The 12,265-nt window shown below is 44.3% G+C and overlaps 1 protein-coding gene across 3 annotated transcripts in view; it reads right to left on the bottom strand.

Annotated features, from left to right (window-relative positions):
• The window catches only part of AMBRA1 (autophagy and beclin 1 regulator 1), a 186,603-nt gene extending 174,338 nt beyond the window's left edge, over nt 1-12,265 (bottom strand). For 2 of the 3 annotated variants that reach the window (XM_039536587.1, XM_039536588.1), the window contains exon 1: nt 11,976-12,265. The gene's annotated coding sequence lies outside the window, so the exon portion shown is untranslated. The remainder of the gene's footprint in view (nt 1-11,975) is intronic. The other variant, XM_039536589.1, reaches the window with a different exon arrangement.

Below are 12,265 nucleotides of genomic sequence, written 5' to 3'. Positions count from 1 at the left end.
TCAGGCCTTTCCAGCCCACTGTCTCAATAGCACTGGATTTGTTATACCCAACATTAAATATCACACCTGAAAGTTAAAAATTAGAATGAGAAGCAAGGGTTTCTTAACAATCATGTTCTAGGGGAAACACCCACAAGTTTTGCCTGACAACTGCAAGATTAATTATTAGTATAGAGTCACTAAAGATCTGGAAAATTGCCCACTGTACTAGGGAAACTCTACAAGTGGAAAGCCAAATGGTTTTCTACAACTAGTGGCTTTGTTTTCTTTAACAATTTTTCCTTCAGAGCATTTCAGGACACTACAGATTTGTAAACAGCCTAACACACAGTGTGGAAAGAGAATTACCCAGCCCAGACCCAATTCTCCCTGAATCCTGCTCCATGCCAGCTATCCTCAAAAGAGTCTTGAGAATTCCCAGTTTCTGAATGAGCTACACGAGTCCAGCTGTAATTGTTCAGAAGAATCCATAAAGGAGGCTTTTAGCAATCCCGGAATGAATGCAAAACAGGAGACTGGGATCATTACAGTACACCAAGAGAATGTAGGTGGAAGACCATCATGACAAATGGCCAGCAGGAAGCACACAGAACTGATCTGACAGGAACCCATCTGACAGAGAGGCAGTCCAAACAGAAATCTGCCCATAGCAGGAAGGACAGTCAAGAATACATCATTTTGGAACATTCAGCAGATGTTCTGTAACTGACAGTGAGTAATTGGAGAACACTGGCATGTTGCAGAGACTGTGGGTCTCCCCATCTTTCCTTTCCCATTACCCTGATTGCTGTTGTTTCTTGACGAGTTTACATTACACCATTCTCAGGGACCACAGCTGGTTTTGATGCAGGGGAGAATTTCAGATGGTGTCAGCACAAGTGAATTATCCACTAAAGACACTGGAAAGGAATTTCTTATGGCCTTACAGGCTCTTAAAATAAGAATCTCATCTTTCCAGCACTTCATAGGATTGGTTGGTCATGTGCCAAATCAACCACTGAAAGCCTTCTCTGATGAGTGCATCTGAAAGGGGTAGGACCATCTCTACCAGTAAAAAGGCTGAAAGCAGCAAATGTTGTGCACCCACTGCACACAACCCCTTATGACAGGGTCAGGCCAGATGGCTACAGGAGAATGATCCTATTGGGATCCTAAAGGACCTCCCCCGAGCCTAAGGGGAGGATCCACTGGGCCTGGAAACCAAATGATTCCGGGGGGAAATTAATGAAACAACAGGAACAGGAGCACGGTCAAAGGGTCAAACAAAGGGAACCTGACTGGGACACCAAGCAGAGAACCCCGGACAGCACCCACTGCTCCTCAAAGGCGTCAAGTGAGCCAGTGGACGCCGCCCAGAGGAACTCTGCCAGGACTACAGGAGAGTGATCCTTTTGAGTACCGGGACATGGGCGAGCGCTAGTTCGCCCACTGCTGAAAGCCCCTCCTCCAGCCTAGGGAGGGGTTACTAAACCCAGAACCCAACCGAGTTCAGGGGACAACAAAGGCAACAACAGGAACAGGCGTGGGGATCAAAGGGCCAAAACTAAGGAACCGGAAGGGGACACTGAGCAGAGAACCCCGGACAGCGCCCACTGCTCCCCGAAAACATTGAGAGAGCTGGCGGATGTTGCCCAGAGGAACTCTGCCTGGACTACAGGAGAGTGATAGAAGGCAGATATATTAGCTTCAGATTAAGCAGGTTCCTTTTCCCTGGGTAAGGTAAAAGGGGAGGTTATTAGGACACCTGGAGCTAATTAAGAAGCTGCTAGAATCCATTAAGACAGGCAGGCTAATCAGGGCACCTGGTTTAAAATGAACCTCACTTCACTCAGTGAGGGACATGCAAGGAGCTGAGAGTGAGAGGACTGAGGAGTACAAATGCTATCTGATGTCAGGAGGAAGGTCCTGTGGTGAGGATAAAGAAGGTATTGGGAGGAGGCCATGGGGAAGTAGCCCAGGGAGTTGTAGCTGTCAGAGATGTTACATGAAACACTGTAGACAGCTGTGATCCACGGGGCCCTGGGCTGGAACCCGGAGTAGAGGGCAGACCCGGGTTCCCCCCACAACTCCCTATTGGATACAGGAGGAACTGACCTGGACTGTGGGTCCCACCAGAGGGGAAGGTCCCTGGCCTGTCCCCCGACCCACTAGGTGTATCAGCAGAGACTGTGGGTATTGTTCTCCTTCCTTTTCCCCATGCTGGCCAGTGATGAGGTTAGCTGAGTGAATGGCAGGTTTGAGCCACTAGCAAAAGTGGCCAAAATGAGGGCTGCTGTGAATCTCTGAGGTGAGCAAATCCGCCAATAAGCACAGGACCCACCAAGGCAGAGGAGGAACTTTGTCACACCCCTTAAAAAAAAAAAAATTCAAGTCTTTCAACCTCCCTGCTGCCCAAAGAAGTCCTAAGTGACTGACAAAGGCAACATCAAGTGAAATATAAAAGCTGTCTCTGTCTATGTATTCTGGAGGACAAAAGGAAGCCATGAAGAGAACTTGCAAACAAACCTTGCTGGGAAAGCGACACTGCCTCAAAAGGAGAACACTGCACTGTTGGCTGCTGAACTTGAGTCTGGACACAGAATATAAGATTTTTAGGATTCTGTGTGTTTGCTTTAACAATTAAGTTGTCCCTCATGGCACTCCCCCAATCAGAGGGGAGTGTATTCACGACCCCAAATGAAGTTGGAGAACACTGCAGGAGGAGTTAAGTGATGTGCTGCTGCCCTGCAGGAACATCAATAAAGAAAAACCTACAAATCAGACACCAACACTTGGCAAACTGTTCCAGGCTCATGGCACAGCCCTAACCCTCCCAACAGTGGGATACAGAGGTGGATTCTCCAAGAACAATGGATCACTGAGGATAATGCCTCCTGGCCAGTCAGGCACAAAGAGCATTTTGTGCCTGCCAATCAATCAACTTCCCCTCCATTTTACCTGGGATTGATCCTGAGAGAGATTTTCATCAAAATCCCTATTTCTTTTAGTAGCTGAGAAGAGAGCACTGTACACACTTACAACAGAGCTTGGTGTCATCTTACTGGTGGCACTGCAGTCCACACAGTCCCCCAGAACATTACAACTGGAGAGAGGATAAGACTGAGCTCTCTGGGAGGAGGGCAGATGCCCATCACAACCCTCCGAAACCTATGCAAGGAAAAAAAAAAAAAAAGCAAAACCAGCTTAACATAACTCTGTCTATTCCTGCTAGGTCCTGCACAAAGGAACAATAGCCCCAAGAGATCATCCATTAAACACAACCAGCATCTTTTCTATGCCATCTACCAAACTAAAGCCAGACTGAAAGGAGTCTAGGATCTCATAGGTGAAGAGATGCTGCCAGCGGTAACATTCCACAGTCTTAGATTACCTTATTACCTTAGTAGGGGCAGTTGTTGGCAAGGTCATTAGCTTCTGGAGCAGATTTACTGAACATTGACAGGACCAACATCTATTTTAAAGATGTTGGGGGGAAGACGAGAAGAGAAGAATAGACAGAGCAATAGACTGGGATTCAGAAGACCTGGTTTCCATTTCAGGCTCAGCCACTGGCCCATTCGGTGATGAAAGTCATTTCCCTCTATTTTTGCATTTGCAAAATGGGGATGATACTGCTCTCAGATGTAAGACAGGAAAAGCACTATAAGAGCTAAGTATTACCTCATTCTCAAAGGGACCCTAACTCTCTCTCCAAATTTCACTAATCAAATAGTGAATTGAATCAATGACCAGGAGGTGGCGTGAAATTCCAACACTTTCAGAACCTCTACTTTCCAGACAGGCAAGGTTGATTTTCCCTTCCTGTACTGGCTCGATATCCATGATTAGGGCCCTACCAAATTCACAGCCCTGGAAAAAAAAAACAACAACACATGATCGGCCATGAAATCAGACCTCCCTTGTGAAATCTAGCTATTGGAGGGTAGTGGGAGAGGCAGGGCTGGGGGTACCCCCAGCTGGGGGCTCCTGGCTGCTAGTCTGGGCTAGGCAGGTGGCAGGCCTGCACAGCTGTTCTCAGTGGGAGATCAGACCCACCTCCAGGTACCTCCCTCAACTGCAGGAAGCTTCACAGGTGCTGCCTTCAGAGCCCAGTCCCAAAGACTGTGCAGAAGTGAGGGTGGCAATCCTGAAACCCCCTACAACAGCTTTGTGACACACACACACACACCCCACAACCTCCTTTTGGGTTGGGACCCCCATGGTAACAACACCAGGAGATTTCAGATGTAAACATCTGAAAACATGAAATTGACTAATTTAAAAACCCTCTGGATGTGAAATTGATCAAAATGGACTGTGAATTTGGAAGGCCTCTAGGTATGATCACTCCTTGCAGCATGAAGTACTGGAATCTGAACTATGTAAACACAGTTTAGAATGATAACATGGCCCTCTATCCAGAACAGTTCTACTAGTCTAACTTTTACCAAGGTTATAGCAGAAGAAAAGGGCCTCTCAGCATCTTTCACTGCAGTGGCATAGGACCATATGAACTTCTGAGGCTGCAGTCCATGAGCTTAACATCTAGTCTTCTGTTTAGTGACTAACTCTCTGCTTTTCAACTTCGTTTCTTGCAGGTCATCCATGAACCATATCGTGATAATCACATAGTTCTTGTTCTTCCTGCTTTTATTCAAACTTTAAAGAGAGACTTCTTTCTGGGGTTGTAACATGGCACTTAAAAACAGCTGCAAGGAAGTTTAATGAATATGCAGTGGAGACACAAAGTATGTTATGATGCAAATCTTAAGTAAGGATTTCAGAGCATTTTACCCAGAGTTAAGATCAACACCTTCCCCTCCTGTGGCACAGGTGTTATAAAATGGGAGGTATAAGGAGATGAAATTACTTATTAAGCACAACACCAGAACAGTGGCAGAGCCAGAACTAGAACTGCAGAATACCAATATTCAGTCTCCTGCTCTAACCACAAGCCTACACTGTTCCCTTGTATTTGATTATACCATTTGAGATAGACTAATACCTGAAACTATATAAGTATTATACTACACTAGGGTGGGAAAAGAAAAAAATCCCTCCCCAAATTTGAAAGTGTTCTACCATTTATTTTAAACATTCATGTAATGGTCTCTTGTTGGTGATCTGTCTTGTGGCATAGGATGCATTCACGGAATCCTACTTTTGACCCTCACTGTCATGACTTTACTCATGAAAAAAATCTACACTATAGTTACACTGGAAGTAGTAGTTCCCTGTGATCATTTCAGCCATTGTCTTAGAGCTCCGAGATCCCAAAGTCTGTCAGCTCTCAAGCTACACCATAAGATAGTTAGACTGATCCCCATGATGCAAGATGGATTTCAGCAACTTGACAGAGGCTTGAATCTCTACAGCAGGGGTCGGCAACCTTTCAGAAGTGGTGTGCCAAGGCTTCATTTATTCACTCTAATTTAAGGTTTTGCATGCCAGTAATACATTTTAACGTTTCAGAAGGTCTCTTTCTATAAGTCTAATATATAACTAAACTATTGTTGTATGTAAAGTAAATAAGGTTTTTAAAAATATTTAAGAAGCTTCATTTAAAATTAAATTAAAATGCAGAGCCCCCCCGGACTGGTGGCCAGGACCTGGCCAGTGTGAGTGCCCTTGAGAATCAGCTCACGTGCTGCCTTTGGCATGTGTGCCATAGGTTGCCTATCCCTGCTCTACAGTTTTTGTACATAGAAAGCTCCCACTGAAGTTAATGGAAAGTGAACTTGTGTGGCGATTACAGAACTGGGTCCAGGGTTAGGGATGAGGCAGCACTTTCATTCCAAGACTGTTTTTAGGCTTTAACTGTCTCAAACTATTACCCTGTGGGCTGAAGTTACTCACCCCAGAAAGACTTAGCATGTTTGCTAGGTTTTTATTCTGCTGGTACTGAAATATTGAAAAAGAATAATCCAGTCATTTAGACTTCTACATCCTTAAATTTTAAAAAGTTTAAATTTAAAGATCTTCACACTTGCCACAGACCAACCTTGCTGTGAAACAGAAAACCTTTCGTCTGTTTGAAAATACCTGGTTTAGACATAATGGAATAGTAAGAATTGCATGCTGTGATCTTCTACTGGGATTTTAAATGCATCAAAGTGCACAGCTCAAACGGAATATGTATCTTCAACCTGGCATATTTCAATCTCTCATCAAAAAAGAAAAAAACAATTTTCTTTCAATGAGATTTCTTATTTTGAATTGTTTCATTTGTATAAAAGGGAAATCCAGTACCAAAACTGTGCAAGTCTAATTGTGCAGCAACACAAACAACCACTTTGCACAGACATTAAGCAGCACCCTCATCAATACACAATATTGTGTAAGTACAACAAGGAGTTAGTTGCCATGAGAACCTTAACTGGAATTTCCTGACTTCTGTGTTTAAATTCCCAGTCATAATGATGAATTAGTAGTTTTTGCATGAAATATAGAAAAGCTAGATAACATAAAAAGAGCAACTGACACCAAAATTGCAATAGACAACGGGGATTAAAATGTGGCACTGAAGACAGAAGACTCATGGAGATAGTCAAAAAGACTTCTCATGATAAAGTAAGTTAAGGAAGAGAACTCTTCAGTTGATAAAAGGAGGAGAAAAATTAAGCTGGCAAAAGATTTAGGTTAGTTATTGACAAGATCACATGGAAGAGGAAGTGCCAAGGGAAAGCTGAGGAGGTACCAACGCTGCAAAGACTGGCAAACAGGCTAGAAGAGACATCTGTGGGGAAAATGTAAGAGGGTATTCCCTTCAAATTTAGGTGGTCAGACTGGACAACCTGACTGGTCTTTTCTAGCTCTATTATCTACTTAGCACATGTATAGCAATTTTAATTTCCAAACAAACTTCACAACCTCTTCACAATTGAGGAATGAGGAAATGCACAAAAAGGGGAAGTGACTTGTTAAAAGCCACAATCTGAGTCAATAGCACAGCTGATATCAGAACACTAGAGTTCCTAGTTCCCAATTCAATATTCTCGGACTATGCCTCCTTCTCAAAGGTATGGGATGGAGAGGAATGGGGAACAGTGAGGTAAAGTGTACATTAACACTTAAAAAAAAATTGGCTCTTTTGGGATGGAGAGGTAATGAATCTTACAATCTAAGCCCCAGATAAGGCAAACACATACAGGAACATACTAAATCCCATACGGGATCAGACCTAAGGTCCATCTAGTCCAGTAATCCATCTCTAACAGTGGCCAGAACCAGATGTGGCCCACAGATTTCAGTGGAACTACTCAAAGCAGCATGTATGTAAGCATTTACAGAATTGGGGTCTAATCCTGTAAACAGATTTGCTGCTAACTCAATGGGCAGAATTAGATCTTTTACAGATTCAGGTTGAGCCTGAGGGTATGTTACCACAAAACCAGTACTTGGAAAAACCAACTGGAAGCAAGCACCTCACCTAAACCCAGAGAGCTCCTTGTGATTCCCTAATTCACAAAAGCAAGCAGGCAGATAAGATGGTGATTCAGAGTAGATATGACCTGGCCAAAAGCTGAAATTGGAGCATTTCTGAATTAAGACCTTCTAAACAAGAGAGGGGAAATGAAAAGTTTGGGTTTGATACAGGGAGGCACATCAAATTCTACCTGGACAGACTGTCACCAATATAGCAGGAAAAAGGAGGGGCAGGAAAATGTATGTGATTTTTTAAATGACTCTGTGGTTAACAAGAAAAGTCAGTTTCAATGCTTATTCCTGATTCCCTTCTAATTTATCCAATAATCCTCTGATTGGCCTCGAATTTCACATGCTCAGCCTCAATCCAAAAGAAAATTTTGTTGGAAAGGTTCAAGGGAATCAGAGAAGTAGTTTCAGAGATAGAAGCCTTGTGGGAATTATAAATTGCACAAGATGCAGGATAAATGTTACATGCTTGTGTCTAACAACTTTTGTAAGACTAAGAGGGTGCTGCCAGGGTTATCACCTGCCAACACGGCCAAGAAGGCCTGATAAGAGTGATAACTCAGCTGTACTACTGGATGAGCACTCAAAACCGCATATGAAGGTTCTTCATGGAAGTTGAAAGATGAGTTCTGCTAGCACATGGGTTCAGACAACTTCCCTCTACACCCAATCCCAGCATCCAATACCTCTTGGAAGCTTCAGAGAACAGATCATAAAAATTAGAGCCAACAAAGACTTTAATTTATACTCCACTTTCTTGGGTGCCAAGGCAGGATGTTCTTGTCTATTCCCTGAACCTATATCCACTCCTGTTTTAAATGTCCCAAGCAATGAAGCTTCCATCAGGAGACAATTCCAAAGTTTAATAGATCTCACCATTAGGAAATGTGTAAAGGAGAAGGCAGGAATATAGGAAACAATTTCATTATGTTACTTCCTAATGGCTCACCCTATACTATTCCTCCCCAACATCCTTATTTTGAACTAATTAATATATAGTGTGAGTAAGTCTCCTCGAACTGGGAATCACCCACCGTCCCAGCCTGAAGTGTTGATATATTCTTAGATCGGTGGACAGCGATCGATCCAGTAGGTGGTCGATTTATTGCCTCTAATCTAGATGCGATAAATCGATCCCCAAGTGCTCCCCCATCGACTCCTGTATTCCACCGCCACTAGAGGTGCAGGCGGAGTCGACAGGGGAGCGGCAGCAGTCGACTCACCACAGTGAAGATACCGCGGTGAGTAGATCTAAGTAGGTCGACTTCAGCTATGTTATTAGCGTAACTTAGATCGATCCCCCCCCCAGTACAGACCAAGCCTTTGACTATGTTACACCCACACTCTTCATTTGCCGTTTAGCTTGTAAGCGTTTCAAGACAGGAACAGTACATTTTCTTGTGTTTGAAAAGTGCCTAACACACTGTGAGCATGGCAAAACAAATTAGGAGAAATTAAGAGAAGAGCAACAAAATTGATAAGGGCTCTGAAGGAATGATTTATGAGAACAATTCAAGAACTAAATACACATTCCCAGACAAAAATTGTAAGGTGCAGTTAAGGTTTAGAGAATGTATTCAGTAATTTAAGGGACACTGTCAAGTTGAAAAGACCAAAGGTTAGGGTGGTGACCATGTATCACAGTATCAGACTCATGTATTAAACCATTTATTTAAAAAACACACACACACACACACACACACAATGTTCTGCCAGAGGGAACCAGGAAATCATAGAATCATAGGACTAGAAGGACCTTGAGAGGTCATCTACTCCAGCCCCCTGTACTCATGGCAGGACTAAGTATTATCTAGACCATCCCTGACAGGTGTTTGTCTAACCTGCTCTTAAAAATCTCCAATGATGGAAATTCCACAACCGCCCTTGGCAATTTGTTCCAGTGCTTAACTGAGAGTTAGGAAGTTTTTCCAACCTAAAAACTTTCCTTGCTGCAATTTAAGCCCAGAGAATAATTTTTCTCCCTCCTCCTTGTAACCTTTTACATACTTGAAAATGTATGTCCCCTCTCAGTCTTCTCCAGACTAAACAAATCCATTTTTTTTTCAATCTTCCCTCATAGATCATTTTTGTTGCTCTTTTCCAGACTTCCTCCAATTTGTCCACATCTTTCCTGAAATGTGGCACCCAGAACTGAACACAATACTCCGGTTGAGGCCTAATCAGCACAGAGTAGAGCAGAAGAATTACTTCTCATGTCTTACTTACAACACTCTTGCTAATACATCCCAGAATTATGTTTGCTTTTTTTTTTTTGGCAACTGTGTTGGTAAACACTGTTGACTCATATTTAGCTTGTGATCCACTATGACCCCCGATCCCTTTCCGCAGTACTCCTTCCTCAGCAGTCATTTCCCATTTTGTATGTGTGCAACTGATTGTTTCTTCCTAAGTGGAGTACACTTACAAGCTAAATGTAAAGCACTTTCTCCAAATTTCAGATGGAACAGAGATGAAAGGAAGACATTGGTAGCCTCAGTTTCTATACAGTAGCATCTCAACATGCAAGATATCTACAGTCCCTTACTGAGGACATCAAACTCCTTGGAATGAGTTTTTGATTCAAAGTTTCTTACAGAGTAAGTATGGAAGGAGCAAAATAAAAAATAAAAAAAAGTCAGGAGACATGAAAAACTTAGTTACAAGGAGGATCATCAACTGGAGGGATTTTTGTTTGTTTGTTTTAAGTTAAAAGCAAGTTTCAGGCCCTATATCTGCCCGAGTCCATTTGGTCAGTTTTTGCAGATTTAAAAAAATAAATATATAAAAAAAACCCACCTACACACACAATGCTTGTTTCTCTACCTCCATCTTACTGAGACACACTCCAACAAGGGAAACTGACTGCATGGGGAAATAGTGCCGTCAAACGAACAAAAACTGAAAAAAGTTGTTTTTTCCTCTAGTGTCTCAGTTCTTACCTATAAAATCTTAACTATAAATCATAACAAGATTAGACAAAAAGTCAGAGACATGACTTTTAAGATAACATCCCTTTAAAATCTACACCCTAAAATTAAGTAATTTACTTGCACCTCCTCTTCTCTGTGGGTGACCTCCCTACCCTTTTGGATATTTGTTCTTCCCTCTCCACAGGGCAAGCCTGTGCCTGATTTCAACAGATACTTTAATTCATTCTGCTGTTGGAGGAGCCTCCCTTTGCAGGATGGTACTACAAAGGAATTTCAAAGTTATGTGGGAAGACATATGAATTTAAACCACCAATTATTTTAACTGTTTTCCACAATGACCCCCAACTTCTTGCTCTATTGAATGAACAATTGAGACTCTGCCAGCATGGACAGCTGTTCAAATGTAGAACCTACCTCTAAGAGTAGGAACTCAAAGCCAATGAAGAGTTGAAATACCCAATCCTCTCTCATAGCTGCTTTGTAACAGCACATGACTGTGAAGGACAAGGTACTTTACTTCCACATCACCAGGCTAATGTGTAATGAGTACCCTGTTCAGAACAAATTACTCTCATTCCTCAGAGCAGACGTACAGTATGCATCATTACAAGGAGAGAAACGGAACTTATTCTATCCCAAAACTATTGTGATAAAATAACCTGTCCTACGCTCATGTTTTACAACACTGCTGACCACTACAGGAATCATTTTGTAAGGCAAGTTGTTCAAGGACAATCAGCAATTTACATTTAATTAAACTTGGTTGTCCTAATTTTGGTAGCCCAGTAAGTTTTGTTTATTGTTTTTAAATATTAAGTCCTGTTGCATGTACACCATGTGTCAAAAAAACAGCAACAAAAAAAAACAATAGCCACTCTGATATCCCATGAAAGTCCTGAGTGGAGGAATTGACTGGTATACTCAACCCAAAGATAAAAACTGTCCTCCTGCTTCTGTTTCCAACCAAGTGGCTTAGAATAACAGTTATACCACAGCCAGAAAAGTGAAAACAGAATTAACCCCATCCGTCCTGCCCTGTTGTGTAAGGAGGAGTGTGATGACCAAATGGAGCTGTAGACAGAAAATGGAGCAGATGAGCATGACAGGCAACTCCTTCATTTCTGCTGCTGCTAGTTAGGGGGGTTTCCAAGGGCCCTGAGGCACGGCCAGTGACCAGTCTCCGGTTTAACGTGGCAGTGGACATGCAGACAGGCAGTGTCTGACAAGCGGGAAGCCATTCAGTTTCACTCACGGTGACTCGGATTTTCTGTGCCTGGGGCTGCCGGACGGTGGCATTTTCCGGGCCTGTGCCCAGGGCGGGCAAGCGGAGGGCGCCAGGCAGCCCAGTGCTGCACCTGTCCTAGGGAGACTCCGCGCCGCGGGACACCCAGAAACCAAGTTACATCCTCGCCGGAGCCCAGCTCGGGGACACCCTCCCCCGTACCGCCCCCTGCCCCGCTTCACCCCAGCACCTGGAGCCGCGGGACCCTCTGGGGGCCTCCCAGCCCCGACACCGCCGCTTCCACCCCCCGTCCGGTGCCAGCCGGTGGCTGCGGGCGGCCAGGCCGGCCTCGGGAGGGGCACGGGCCGTGCTCAGCCAGGCCGGGCCGAGCGCCTAGGCCCGGAGCCTACCTGCTGCAGGAAGGGCCTGGGCCTGGCTCGCCGCGTAGCCCGAGCGGGTGGGGCGAGGTCGCGGCGGAGCTGGGGGTCCCGGGCGCGGCGGGGCCTGGCCTCGGGGAAGTGGCCCGAGCTGCTCGATCTCCTCCGGCTCCTACTGCCGCCGCTGCCGCTCCGAGGACCTCGGCCAGGGCGGGTAGATGAGCGCCAAGTAACCGAACCAGGCCCTAGCAACCGAGCCAAGAGCTGAACCAGGCCCTAGCAGCCAAATCTAGAGCCGTGCCAGGCTTTACTAGCCGAGCGAC

Source organism: Mauremys reevesii, linkage group 4, assembly GCF_016161935.1.
Source record: "Mauremys reevesii isolate NIE-2019 linkage group 4, ASM1616193v1, whole genome shotgun sequence".
NCBI lineage: Eukaryota > Metazoa > Chordata > Testudines > Geoemydidae > Mauremys > Mauremys reevesii.
This window is presented reverse-complemented; position numbering and strand designations above follow the sequence as displayed.